A 15,329-nucleotide genomic window follows, 5' to 3' on the forward strand; every position below is an offset into this window, starting at 1 on the left:
TACAAGGATGGGGGGCAGCATATACACAAGGATGGGGGGGCAGCATATATACAAGGATGGGGGAGAAACATATCTACAAGGATGGGGGGCAGCATATATACAAGGATGGGGGAGCAACATATCTACAAGGATGGGGGAGCAACATATATACAAGGATGGGGGAGCAACATATATACAAGGATGGGGGAGCAACGTATATACAAGGATAGGGGAGCAGCATATATACAAGGATAGGGGAGCAGCATATATACAAGGATGGGGGAGCAGCATATATACAAGGATGGGGGAGCAGCGTATATACAAGGATGGGGGAGCAGCATATATACAAGGATGGGGGAGCAGCATATCTACAAGGATAGGGGGCAGCATATCTACAAGGATGGGGGAGCAACATATATACAAGGATGAGGGAGCAGCATATATACAAGGATGGGGGAGCAACATATATACAAGGATGGGGGAGCAGCATATATACAAGGATGGGGGAGCAGCATATATACAAGGATGGGGGAGCAAGATATATACAAGGATGGGGGAGCAGCATATATACAAGGATGGGGGAGAAACATATCTACAAGGATGGGGGAGCAACATATCTACAAGGATGGGGAAGCAGGATATATACAAGGATGGGGGAGCAGCATATATACAAGGATGGGGGAGCAGCATATATACAAGGATGGGGGAGCAGCATATCTACAAGGATGGGGGAGAAATGAGATGGAGGGAGGGAGATGAAAAGGAAGAGAGGGGGGAGGAAACAAAAAATGGAAAAATACATATTAATACATGAGGACACATACAACAAAACAGATAATAACAATGACACCATGATAAATAAACCGATATACTGTTGCAAGTCGCTCCTCCATAAATGGTTGTTCATTTTTTTCTTTTTTGATTTATTTAAGGATTTTTTTTGGAATTTTTTCCTAATGTTCGGATATCAGATGCTTCAGAACTCTCCTAAACAACGATCGATTGAATATTTGTATACGTTATGGAGGAGCGACTTGCAACAGTATATCGGTTTATTTATCATGGCGTCGTTGTTATTATCTGTTTTGTTGTATGTGTCCTCATGTATTTATATGTATTTTTCCATTTTTTGTTTCCTCCCCCCTCTCTTCCTTTTCATCTCCCTCTCATGTCTGTATACTCATTTCTTATCCCTCGTATATGTGGCCGGATCTATTCACATTCCCCTTTATTCTTGTACTGCATGACAGTCTTTATTAGTACGGAGCGGTACTTCTTTAGAGTGCTGTATGGGGAACCGTCCTCGGAGTCGTACTGTGCACGTGTGCGGGGGATTCACTCCCCCTGCTCTCGCGTCGCCCATCTCTATGGCGCCGATGCGCTTCCCGGATGTAGTCTTTTGACACTTCCGGGTCACGCCGACGTCATGATGGGCGGTGCGGGACCTCGGGGGGCGTTGACTCTCCCAGTGTACGCGCCGCTCGTACCTCTCCGCTGACGGTCATCCTGAACTGTCACATGACCACACATGTGATATATTGAAGGGGCGGAGTTATACATTTAAAAAGGTCCTTGTACCCTTGTTATCTACGCCTCTTGATAAAGCACCCGCGAAACGCGCGTCGAGGCAGCCTCTCTTGACAGACACTGGCCCTCGCTTGTCTCTAGTCACGTGTGATACCTTGGGGTGAGTTTACTTTTACCATGTACTTGATATTTATTGGAATAATGATGCAACTGTGCAGGACTATGGTATATGTACTCCCCATATAATAAGTGTCACACTCTTTGAGGCAGCCCTTTTCTGGTAGATATTGGCCCTCATCTGTCCCTAGCTAGGTGTGATACTTTGGGCTGAGTTACCCCTATTATGCATTTGATACACACTGCAGCAATAGAAACATTGTGCAGGATTATGGTATTTGTGCCCTCTATACATTAAGTGTCACATTATTATTTTTTATTTTGCTCTATCTCACGACTTATTATTTTTGCTTCTTGGATCTGTTTGTCAGCACCTTACTGTCTTATTTATATATGGACTTTAAATATGAAATTATAATAAACTTTTGTATGCCATTATACTTGTGTTTCTCCTGGTTTATTATTTTAATCCAATGTATATGGGGACTGAATCTTTACTTTAAAGCTTTGCTTTTCTATTTTCTCACATAGACACTAATACAAATGGCGCCTGACCCAATACTTTAATGACATTTTTATCATATTGTGCATTTTCGCTTTAGCTTTTTCTTCCTGTCCAAAGACGAAATGCTAGAAATTCTCTCTGAGACTAAAGATCCTCTGCGGTTCCAACCACATCTAAAGAAGGGCTTTGAAGGCATCGCAAAGCTGGAGTTCCTTCCTAACCTGGACATCAAAGCCATGTACAGCACCGAGGGGGAACGCGTAGAGCTCATCCAGACCATCTCCACCTCCGAGGCTCGGGGGGCCGTGGAGAAGTGGCTCATCCAAGGGGAAGATGTCATGTTAAGGAGCATGCATGATGTTATTGCTCGGTCACGAATGGTACGGATCTACCTACAGACCAAAAGCATTAATTGGAACTAATCTAGTACTTTTATATTTGTATAAGATTATTTGGCAGCAGTGAATGATTTGTGGATGATGTATCTCATTGCTATAGAGCCAGGTAGCAGATCTTCTACCTGCAATCGGTAGAAATGAATTTGCTAGATAATACTAGTAAGGTTGTCCCTCTCTTAAATGCTTCTGTCAACGTAATTTAACTTTGTTTTTTAAAAGGCGTACCCTGAGACTGCAAGAAAAGACTGGGTGAGGGAATGGCCGGGACAGGTCGTGCTCTGTGTGTCTCAGATGTTCTGGACAAGTGAAGTGCATGAAGCTATCGGCAGTGGCCCAGAGGTACGGCATAAGCTCCTTTACTGATCAAGGTGGCTTCACTATAAACAGTCATGGCCGGAAGTGTTGGCACCCTTGAAGTTGTTCCAGAAAATGAAGTATTTTTCCATGAAATTTTTGCAATTGCATGTGTATTTTTGGTTATACACATGTTTATTTCCTTTGTGTGTATTGGAACAACACAAAAAAAAACAGAGATAAAAAAGGCAAATTGGATATAATTTCACACAAAACCCCAAAAATGGGCCGGACAAAATTGTTGGCATCTTTCCAAAATTGTGGGTGAACAATTTTGTTTCAAGCATGTGATGCTCTTTCAAACTCACCTGTGGCAAGTAAAAGGTGTGGGCAATATGAAAATCACACCTGAAACCCGATACAAAGGGGAAAAGTTGACTCAATCTTTGTGTTGTTACATGCCACACTAAGCAGGGAGAACAGAAAGAGGAGAAGAGAACTGTCTGAGGACTTGAGAACCAAAATTGTTGACCAATATCTTCTTTTTGTGTTGTTCCAATACACACAAATGAAATAAACATGTGAACAACAAGATGTGTAATTGTAATAATTTTCTGGGAGAAATACATATATACATTCATAGACAGACTTCATGAGTTCTCCTGCTAATAGACTGTCATACCTAGGGACCCAGCTTATAGGAGTTTCCAGGGGCGGATATACCACTGGTGCAACAGAGGTAAGGGGACCCACATTCACATCAAAAGATGCAAGTAGCTTCTTTCACAGTACGTTGTTAGACTGCGAAGAGCCCATGTACTGTTCTTGCCCAGGGGTCTTCTCCTGGGGGTTGCAGTTGTACAGCGGATCAATATCTTGAAGGTACCCAAAAGGCTCCATAGTATTGTTGGGATTTTGCATTGATTCATGCATCTTGTCTAGAGATGAGCAACTAAATTTGCAGGACCTTGGTCTAAGAGAGCAGGTTAGTAGTCTGTGGCTGTTGGATGGGAGCCTTGCTAACCGCCTCTTACATGCCGGCATCCCTGGCTCCTCTTTTGATTAGCCGGCCAGGCGTGATGTCATTTGTGCCTCACATCACAGCTATGACATCGACATCAAAAGAGGAGCCGGAGATGCCGGTTCATGGAGCTCCAGTCATGCGGCCGTGGAATACTGACCCGACTGTTGGACCAGAGTCCTGCAAATCCATTCGCTCATCTCTACTCTCGTCATATCTACCAATAAGGGAAGACATTGTATGGGATTTCCCATAATACCAGCATAAAATGAATCCATCTGCATTGAGTTTTCCATGCTGTTTGTGGCAGGGTTTTATAGAGGTACATCTGGGTATTTGGAGCTCTGGGTTCAATCCAGATCTCCAACTTCTATAAAGATATGTTGTAAAATTGTTGTGTACATTATAAAGTGCCTGCATATTGTGGAGTTCTCAATCTAGTCTGCAGCTTATAATCTGTATAGATTTCAGCGCCCTTGCAATATGTATGTTCTATGAATGTTTCTGCAGATGATTTTGTGGCACCCCAGGGGTCTGGTTTCCACAGTAACGGCAATGTTATGTCTGAGAGCAGGTGGGAGGTCTCTTGGTCAGGAATCCTATGCATGCCACACCTCCTGCCCAGTCCTGGGAGGGGAAGAACTTCCCCTATAAAAACCTGGGGCTGAGGCAGGGTGAGTGAGTAGAGAAGAAGTAGAGACAGAGAAGCAGATATAGGAAAAGAACATCAGGAGCTCTGTGGGAACAGTACTACAAGGAGTCAGGGGCTGGCAGCTGCAGAGCTCGCCCTGACTGAGAAGTTATCACCGGACCCGGAGTCCGAGGCTGTGGGGACTAACTCTTATCCAGCAGCAGAAACCGACCGGCAGGGGATTGCAGGTCCTCTGGCCCAGAAACCCGAAGGCACTCGTGGGACCAGCACCGCCGTCGTGGAGCGGAAGCTACTAGAAAGCCCCGAGTCACCGGCCATATGGGTGAGCACCACACGGTACACTCAGGGACGTGGGCTACTTATACCCGCTTCTAGCAAGGTAGCCAGAAGAGTATCATTAGTTTGGGAGGCCTACAACTCCGCCTGGCCAAGGGAGATCCCATCTGCTCAAGGACTGACCAGGACCCAATCGCTAGCCAGTACTCCGGGAGGGTCTATCTTTGTCACCAGTAAAGACCCTGAACTACACCGTACCGTCTCCGAGTGGTTCCTGCTACCCCCATCATCCACGTCGGCTGCCCTGAGGCCATACCCCTCCCGTTGGGGGTTATACTATCACGCTGCACAATCCTACCACCGACCTCAGCGGTCTGCCCTGCAGCAGCAGCTCCTTAGCTGTACTCAACGGGTGGCGTAGTCGTCCAACATCTACCGCTAATACAGCGCCACTTAGTCTGACTCCCTGGGCACGGACCGGGTCACCGCCACGAGACTACAACCCTCAACAGATCCGGCTCCGGGTAAGCTCCCGCGTGCGCAACGCTGCGCGACACAGGCCCAGGGGCGCGTCAACTTTTGGCGTAGTCGGGAGGATTTCGTGCCGGCAACCACCGGGTACTGCGTGCCTGAAAAAGACTGTTCAAACTTACCTGTGGTGAAGATTCCCGCCATCCGGCGCCATCTTCCGCTTTCTTCCCGCCATCGGTGGAGTTTTCCCGCCATCCGGCGCCATCTTCGGCCTTCTTCCCGCCATCCGTGGAGTTTTCCCGCCATTGGACGTCATCTTGAGGACGCCGCGTGGGAAGAAGAGGGGCGTGGACTCCGAAAGCGCGCGAGAACTGAAGCCCCGCCTCACGTCCGAACGCTGCGTAAGGTCCTGGAAGGAGCCCAGCAGACGCCGACGTCACAGGAGCGCGACGGAAGGTCCTCAACCCTGACGATCCACTGCGGAGCCGCGGCCTACGGAAGAGGATCATCGCAAGGTAGGCCACGGTCCACTAGGGGGGAGAAGGATGTCGGATACGGAGGAGAGCTTCACCGCTCCAACCCCCGCCAGCGCCACCGCTGTTGCGGTCATGCCTTTCACCATGCCCTATATCCCGGGGGCAGCCTGGCTACCCCAGTACTCAGGGGAGTCACATACCCTGCAGGACTTTAGAGAAAAGCTGGATAGCCTCTTCCAGGTGTACCCCCTCACAGAAGAGCAAAAAGTGAGCATCCTGGTGGCCCAATTAACCGGGGCAGCCCAAAGGGAGGTAAAGTCCTGGCCACCTGGGGGGAGGACTGTCGCAGGGATACTAACCCGGCTGAGGGACACCTTTGATACCCGCACCTCAGCCGAGATCAAGCTTAGATTCTACGGGTGCAAACAGCGGGCACATGAGAGTATAAGGGACTATGCCCTGAACCTACAAGAGGCCCTGAGAGCCGTTAAACAGACCGACCCTGACGGCGTGGGAGACGAGGACAGGCTGTTGACTGAACAATTTATAGAGGGTTTATATTGCAATGCCCACCGAACCCAGTTGCGGGCAATGGCCTTACAGGACCCTCATCTGGGATTTGCACAGTTCAAGGACAGAGCCATCCGGGTGCTCCGAGAACCGGCACCGGGTGGCGTTGTGACCCACAGGCGCCCAGCTATCACTTACCACCAGGAGGCGGCGCCCTTGTCGGCAGGGCCTGTGGGGGCTGATGCGCAGGCTTTGAACAATGACCCGGCTCCAGACCTGCACCATCAGGTCCAAGAGCTAGCTAAAAGCGTTGCTGCGCTAACCCGAACTGTGCAGTCTTTACAGGTTTCCACTCCAGGGAAGATCCAGCTGGCATCCGGACCGGAGGACATCCCGTGGCTTCGACCAAGGAGGACCCCACCGGCCAGAGGAAGACCCAGCGACCGATACAACGAGGACGGACGACCCATCTGCCGCCGCTGCAATCAACCCGGACATATGGCAAGGTACTGTCCTTTAAACTGACACAACCTGGGGTAGAGGGCCAACCCCCAGGAAAAAGATCACCAGGCCCATCGAACTGGCGCGACAAATATGTGGGAGGATGTCCAGTGTTGCCTGTGGTACTGGATGGCATCCCTATGAGTGCCCTACTGGACACCGGGTCACAGGTCACCACCATCCCGTACGTGCTCTTCAAGCAGTACTGGAATGACTCGGATATAACCCGCTACCCTGACGACGACTTGAGTATTATCGCCAGCAATGGTCAACCCGTGCCGCAGATCGGATTTAAAGAGATGACCATCAAAATCGGTAGAGTCGAACTGGCAGCACAGGGACTGATCATTGTAGACATTGACAAACACGAGAGTCACCCAAAGATAACTCTAGGAACTAATGTAATTGAAAATTGTCTTGCAGAGGTGATTTTCCTTTTACAGCAGGTTGCCAAGAACGCCAGCTCCGGCCAGCAGCGAGTGCTCCAGAAAGAGATCCGGGCACTGATGCGACGGCAACAGCTAGAACTCTCCGGTGGTGAGATTGGTAGCGTAAGAATGTGTGACCCTTTCCCTATTGCCATGCCCCCAAAAAGTGAAATGATGATTTGGTGCCGGGCAGCTATTGGTCCGAGAGGTAGAGATTACCAGGCAATGGTAGAACCAGTTTACTCAGACCGTAGGCCCACCATTTTGACAGCACGGGGGGTGGTTAATGTACGCCATGGGAGGGTGCCCGTTCACCTAATAAATATCGGGAAGAGGGAAGTATACCTACCCCGGTATGCCACGCTAGCCAAATTATATACCATCAACCAAAACTCTATACAGTCTGTGGAACCCTTGCCTCCATCTCACCCGGAGGAAGGTAACGGCTCTAAGAAAGTAATGGAGGATTGGTGTCAGCAACTACACTTGGGAACTGACTCCACTCCCTCCCACCAGAAACAGGGAGTCTACCGGGTGGTTCAAGAGTATGAGAGAGTGTTTAGTAAACACCCGTTAGACTTCGGGCGAGTCAAGGGGGTAGAACACCACATCCTCACGGGAGATCATCCTCCCATAAAAGAGAGGTATCGACCCGTACCCCCTGCACATTACCAACACGCCAAGGGGATGCTTAGAGACATGAAGGAGGCTGGGGTAATCCGGGATAGCTGTAGCCCCTGGGCAGCCCCACTAGTTTTAGTCAAAAAGAAAGACAACACTATGAGGATGTGTGTAGATTACCGGAAAATCAACCGTATCACACACAAGGATGCGTACCCTTTACCAAGGATAGAGGAGTCTTTGGCTGCTTTAAGATCTGCTAACTTCTTCTCTACCTTGGATCTCACTAGCGGGTACTGGCAGGTTCCTGTAGCAGAGGCGGACCGGGAGAAGACCGCATTCACCACCCCGATGGGACTTAGCGAGTTTACCTGCATGCCGTTTGGACTTTGTAACGCACCAGGAACCTTCCAACGATTAATGGAGTGCTGTCTGGGACACAGAAACTTCGAGACGGTCCTGTTGTACCTGGACGATGTCATCGTATATTCCAAGACTTATGAGGACCACCTGAAACATCTGGCGGAAGTGTTCGAAGCCCTGGCAAGTTACGGCCTGAAGGTGAAACCCTCTAAGTGTCACCTCCTGAAGCCAAAGGTGCAGTACCTGGGACACGTGGTGAGCGCTGACGGAGTGGCTCCCGACCCTGATAAGATCACCGCAATTAAGGAATGCCCAAGTCCCTCCAGTGTAAAGGAAGTGCGGCAGTTCCTCGGGTTGGTAGGCTATTACCGCAGATTCATCCCCGGTTTCACCAAAAAGGCAGCTCCTATGCAGGACCTCCTGATAGGCCAGTCCCGGAAGGCCAAGAGCCAGAAGCCGCCCTTCAGATGGCAGAAGTTAGAAGAAGAGTCCTTCCGCCAGCTGAAGATGGCCCTCACGGGGGATGAAATCCTGGCGTACCCTGATTACAGCCAGCCCTTTATCCTCTACACCGACGCAAGTAACATCGGGCTAGGAGCTGTGCTGTCCCAGATCCAGCAGGGGAAAGAACGAGTAATCGCTTACGCCAGCCGAAAACTGCGACCCACCGAGAGAAACCCTGAGAATTACAGCTCATTTAAGCTAGAGTTCCTGGCAGTGGTGTGGGCAGTCACCGAACGCTTTAAGCACTACCTCGCTTCTTCCCGGTTCATCGTGTACACGGATAACAACCCGTTGACACACCTGGACACAGCAAGACTCGGTGCCCTAGAGCAGAGATGGATGGCCCGTCTGTCCAAATACGAGTTCACAATCAAATACCGGGCAGGACGCTCCAATACCAACGCGGACGCCCTGTCCAGGATGCCAAATCTACCGGACGTAGGAGAAGATTCAGAGGGACTGGAAGAAGTCGAACTCCCCGCGGTCCACCGTCATGGGACTATCCAGTATTCCCACCGGGTAAGGAGTAAGCAAGCCGCTACGTTTAATCCCTTGCCTCATTACAACTGGGCGGAAACGCAAGACAGTGACCCTGCCGTCCGGCTGGTAAAGGAGATGCTGACTCGGCCAGAGGCTCGCCTTGACCCAGACGCTCCGGAGGAAGCCAAGCAACTGTGGGCTGAGAAGAGTCGACTGTTCCTTTATAAGGGGAAGTTGTGCCGCCGAATGGTTAACTCCCGGACGCATGAACTAATCTGGCAAGTAGTGGTGCCACGAAGAGACGCAGCCATGGTGATGGAGGCATACCACGACGGGGCTGGACACTTCGGATGGAAGAAGCTGGAGTTCCTGCTGCGCGGGCGGTTCCACTGGGTAGGCATGAGGGGAACCATCGAGAGGTGGTGCAGAGACTGTGGCCCGTGCAACCTAAGAAGGAAGGACCGTGCCAGCCAGAAGACTCCCCTGCAGTCCATCGTCACCTGGCAGCCGTTGGAACTGGTAGCCTTGGATCATGTAAAACTGACCCCAAGCAGAAGTGGCTACGTCTACGCGCTAACCATCGTGGATCATTACTCCCGGTTCTTGGTTGTCGTCCCCGTCAAGGACTTAACGGCTCAAACAGCAGCTAGAGCCTTCCAGCAGCACTTCTGCCGTCCACATGGGTACCCGGACCAAGTGCTGACGGACCAGGGACCTGCCTTTGAAGCGGAGGTCTTCCAGGAATTCTGCAATCTGTATGGCTGCCGGAAGATAAGGACGACACCCTATCATCCGCAAACTAATGGACTTCGTGAGAAAATGAACCAGGTGGTAATGGATCTTCTGAAAACGTTGCCCCTGGAAGAACGCAGTCTGTGGCCTGAGAAGCTGCCCGATCTGGTGGACCTATACAACCACATCCCGGTAGGTTCCACCAACTGTACCCCGGCTTACCTAATGAGGGCGAGACCTGGTAAGTTACCTGTTGACCTGGAAATGGGAGTCCTGACACCCGAGGACACTTCACCAGAAGCAGACTGGGACACAGAGAGGCAGCAGCAGTACCAGAAAGTACAGGAGAGTGTGGAGCAAAGTCTCTGTCAAGCTAGGGAAAGACAAGAGAAAACTTACAACCAGTATGCTCCCGCTGTTCCCCTGGTACCCGGAGAGCAGGTCTTGAAGAGGAAAAGACGGCTCCACAAGTTGGACGACCAGTGGGAGAAGGACCCGTACACCGTACTGCCCTCAAGCCACGAGAACCCGAAGGTCTGTACCATCAGTAAAGACGGAGGGGAGACCATAGCCATTGTATCCCGGGATCACCTGAAAAAGTGTCCTGAACAGCTACGGAACCCTGAAGAGGAACAAGAAGACCATCGACCCGTAGAGGAAAGGGAAGATATGGTTAGTACTGTGCTCGGAGACTTCCCTCGGTCTTGGACTCAAGTCAATGGTGCAGTTGTGGTACCCGTACTCACCTTCCTCCAACCATCATCCCAAGCACCTACGGAGCAACAGGTAGAGCTGGAAGAACAGCCGGTCCAGGAGGCAGAAGACCCCACACCAGCAGACCAGGAGGATCAACCCTCTGCTTATAGTGAGCCTGCCATACCTCTAGTGAGCTAAAGGGCCCGTGGACAGCTGCCCAGTTTACCCTTGACAGCTCCTACACCCTGTAGTTCAGGGCCAGACAGTCAGCTCCGTAGGTCCACTAGGGCCACTAGAGGCCAGTTACCCGCACGTTGGAGGATTTGAAGTGTATAAATTGTTTTATTTGTGGTTACTTGTTTATTGTTGCTTGTGTATAATTATGTGTTTCTAGTTATTTTTAGGAGTCCTTGGTGGATTTACCGGGAATCCTTTGTGTATAGTTGGAGCGTAACCCAGGACGGACTAAAGACTGTTAAGGACTCGGGGCAGGACAGACCCCTACCTGGTTACGTCTCCTTGTTTTGGTGAAATGGACACCTTGGTTTTCTTCAAAGACTGCACCCGGTTACGGACACGCCGTGACCATCTTTATGTGTTTTTCTTATTGTATTATTATTGTTATAACTTGTTATGTTTTTCTAGAAATATGTTTAGTCCCGGAGTACTAAATTTCACTAGGGGGGAATGTGGCACCCCAGGGGTCTGGTTTCCACAGTAACGGCAATGTTATGTCTGAGAGCAGGTGGGAGGTCTCTTGGTCAGGAATACTATGCATGCCACACCTCCTGCCCAGTCCTGGGAGGGGAAGAACTTCCCCTATAAAAACCTGGGGCTGAGGCAGGGTGAGTGAGTAGAGAAGAAGTAGAGACAGAGAAACAGATATAGGAAAAGAACATCAGGAGCTCTGTGGGAACAGTACTACAAGGAGTCAGGGGCTGGCAGCTGCAGAGCTCGCCCTGACTGAGAAGTTATCACCGGACCCGGAGTCCGAGGCTGTGGGGACTAACTCTTATCCAGCAGCAGAAACCGACCGGCAGGGGATTGCAGGTCCTCTGGCCCAGAAACCCGAAGGCACGGTCACACGCGTGGGACCAGCACCGCCGTCGTGGAGCAGAAGCTTCTAGAAGGCCCCGAGTCACCGGCCATACGGGTGAGCACCACACGGTACACTCAGGGACGTGGGCTACTTATACCCGCTTCTAGCAAGGTAGCCAGAAGAGTCTCGTTAGTTTGGGAGGCCTACAACTCCGCCTGGCCAAGGGAGATCCCATCTGCTCAAGGACTGACCAGGCCCCAATCGCTAGCCAGTACTCCGGGAGGGTCTATCTTTGTCACCAGTAAAGACCCTGAACTACACCGTACCGTCTCCGAGTGGTTCCTGCTACCCCCATCATCCACGTCGGCTGCCCTGAGGCCATACCCCTCCCGTTGGGGGTTATACTATCACGCTGCACAATCCTACCACTGGCCTCAGCGGTCTGCCCTGCAGCAGCAGCTCCTTAGCTGTACTCAACGGGTGGCGTAGTCGTCCAACATCTACCGCTAATACAGCGCCACTTAGTCTGACTCCCTGGGCACGGACCGGGTCACCGCCACGAGACTACAACCCTCAACAGATCCGGCTCCGGGTAAGCTCCCGTGTGCGCAACGCTGCGCGACACAGGCCCAGGGGCGCGTCAATTTCACCGTTACATCCTTCTTGTAGGGCCTGAAAAACTCCTGATGATAATCTGCAGCTCCAGCTAAATGATATTGTGGAGCTTGTGCGAGGAGGCAAATTGTTCCAGCAGCCTCGCACCACATTGGGGGCTCTCGTCACCATAGAGGGGCACGCTCGTGACCTGGTCATGGAAATGATCCAAACAGGTTTGTGCAAACATCATGGCTGGCACCAAACTTTCCAATACCATGTTCTATTTATTATACACTACATGGAGAAAGGTATTGTGCCCCCTCCACATTACACCTACAGGGGCTTTTATGGCCCCCTATTCTAAATCCATATACAGGATGTTAATATGGAGTCCGTCCCTCTACAGATATCACAGCTCAATATGCAGAGCACCTTCATACATTTCACCCCATTCCTATGTTCTTTCCATATCTATGTTATATTCCCCCCTCTTTTCTTTGAGTTTTCATAGGACACAATTGATCTTGTCACAGTAAAGCAATCTTGGGGTGTACTTACAATGACGTCTATGGGGCAGTAGTCATTTATGCATATTGAGATGGTGGTCACTATATAGGAATGTTTTGGCATCTGTAGGTGTCGGCATCCCCTGTATATGACTCATAGCCACAATTGATATTCTTTATAGTCAGTGTTTTGGATGGCCTAGGTGCGGTGTGTAATATTTTCTATTAATGGTGTGTGCCCTCCTCTGTGCGGTGTCCTTCCATAACCATGGATGTACTAATAAAGGGTTTTTATGTCAATTCCTTTAATGACCTTTTGTTCGGCTTCTTTGTAGGTACTATGTAATTCTCTGAATGGTCAGCCATTCTAAGCCTGAGCAGACATATGGCAATGTAATTGATGTGTGACTGACATTGTTCTTCCCTATGTTGCGGTGACATATTTATGCTGCCATTGTCCAGTATTTGTTCTAATTAATCATCCTAAAGGTGTTTAGTGGGGTTGAGGTTGAGAACGTGTGTGAAACAGTTCTGCTCTTCTATTCCCTTAGGGTTGGAAGCTACAATTGTTTAAAATGTCTTGTGCTGAAGCATTAAGATATCTTTTCACTGGAACTAAGGGGCCTAGACCAACCCCTAAAAACAAGGCCATACCCCCACCACCGAACTGTACAGCGGGCACAATGCAGTTAATAGGGTAACGTTCTCCTGGCATTCACCAAATCCAGACTCGTCCATCAGATGCCAGATAGAGAAGTGTGATCCGTCACTGCACAGAACAGGTCTCCTCCAGAGTCCTGTGGTGGCGGCTTCACACCACTCCATCTGACGCTCGGCATCGTGCTTGGTGATGTAAGGCTGCATGCAGCTGCTCGGCCATAAAGCTCCTGGCGGGGACGCAGTGTTTGTGGTGATGTTGTTACCAATGGAGTCAGGAGAGCGTTCTGCCCTCTGCTCCTCAGCACTCAGTGACCCCGCTCTGTAATGTTCCGGGGTCTCCTGAGTTGCTGCAGTTCCTTCTACTCCTTAATAATATCACTCACATGTGATGGGGGAAGATTTAGGAGGGAAGAAATGTAATATCCAGACTTGTTACGCCGGTGGCTCCTATTACAGGACCGCGCTGGTATCAGAGAGCTCTGCACCACCAGCCGTTCTGTCATATGTTAGTAACAGCACACAGCATGGGAGGGCGGATGTTATACACCGGGGGGCGTGGGAATTGATGTTATACACTGGTGGGGGCGAGAGTCTTAATGTTATACAAGGCCGAGGGGCCAGATGTTATACCCTAGGGGTACGAGGGGCTAGATGTTATACATGTCCGAGGGCTGCATGTTATACACTGAGGGGCAAGGGGACGGATATTATACACCAGGGGCGAGGGGACGGATATTATACACCAGGGGCGAGGGGATTGATGTTATACACTGGTGGGGGGCGAGAGTCTTAATGTTATACAACAAGGCCGAGGGGCCAGATGTTATACACTGAGGGGCGAGGGGACGGATATTATACACCGGGGCGAGGGGACGGATATTATACACCAGGGGCGAGGGGACGGATATTATACACCGGGGCGAGGGGACGGATAATATACACCAGGGGCGAGGGGATGGATATTATACACCAGGGGCGAGGGGATTGATGTTATACACTGGTGGGGGGCGAGAGTCTTAATGTTATACAACAAGGCCGAGGGGCCAGATGTTATACACTGGGGGTACAAGGGGCTAGATGTTATACAAGTCCGAGGGCTGGATGTTATACACTGAGGGGCGAGGGGACGGATATTATACACCAGGGGCGAGGGGACGGATATTATACACCGGGGTGAGGGGACGGATATTATACACCAGGGGCGAGGGGACGGATATTATACACCAGGGGCGAGGGGACGGATATTATACACCGGGGCGAGGGGACGGATATTATACACCAGGGGCGAGGGGACGGATATTATACACCGTGGGCGAGGGGATGGTTGTTATACACTGGGAGCGAGGGGACGGATATTATACACCGGGGGGGCGAGAGGCCGGATATTATACACCAGGGGGAGGGAGCGAGGGTACAGATGTTATACACCGGGGCTGGGGGGCCGGATGTTATACCCTGGGGGTCGGATGTTATGCAAAGGAGGGCTTGGGGTTGGATGTTATACAGTGGGGTTGAGGGGATGGATTTTATACACTGGCGGGGGGGCGAGGGGACGGATGTTATACTAAACTAGGGGCGAGGGGCGGATGTTATACATCGGGGGAGGCGAGAGGCCGGATTTTATAAACTGGGGGCTGAGAGTCCGGATGTTATACACCGTGGGCAATGGGACTAAATGAAAAAAGCAGAATTCGGTGACTAGGAGTTTTGTCCTATAATGTATGTGCATTTGCCTTCCCTTTAGAAACTCTCCCTTGTGATTCTGCAGTGTCTTAGAGGTTGACTATCTTTTCCTACATTGCTCAGGAGTTTCTCATGAAACAGACATCCAGTGGCTTGCCCAACTCCGCTATTACTGGGAGAATGAGAATGCGAGAGTGCGAATCATCAACTGCAATGTGAAGTCCACCTATGAGTACCTGGGCAACTCCCCACGCCTGGTCATCACTCCGCTCACTGACAGATGCTAGCGGACT

Source organism: Phyllobates terribilis, unplaced genomic scaffold, assembly GCF_046119375.1.
Source record: "Phyllobates terribilis strain yellow unplaced genomic scaffold, ASM4611937v1 Scaffold_488__1_contigs__length_1352022, whole genome shotgun sequence".
NCBI classification, from domain to species: Eukaryota; Metazoa; Chordata; class Amphibia; order Anura; family Dendrobatidae; genus Phyllobates; species Phyllobates terribilis.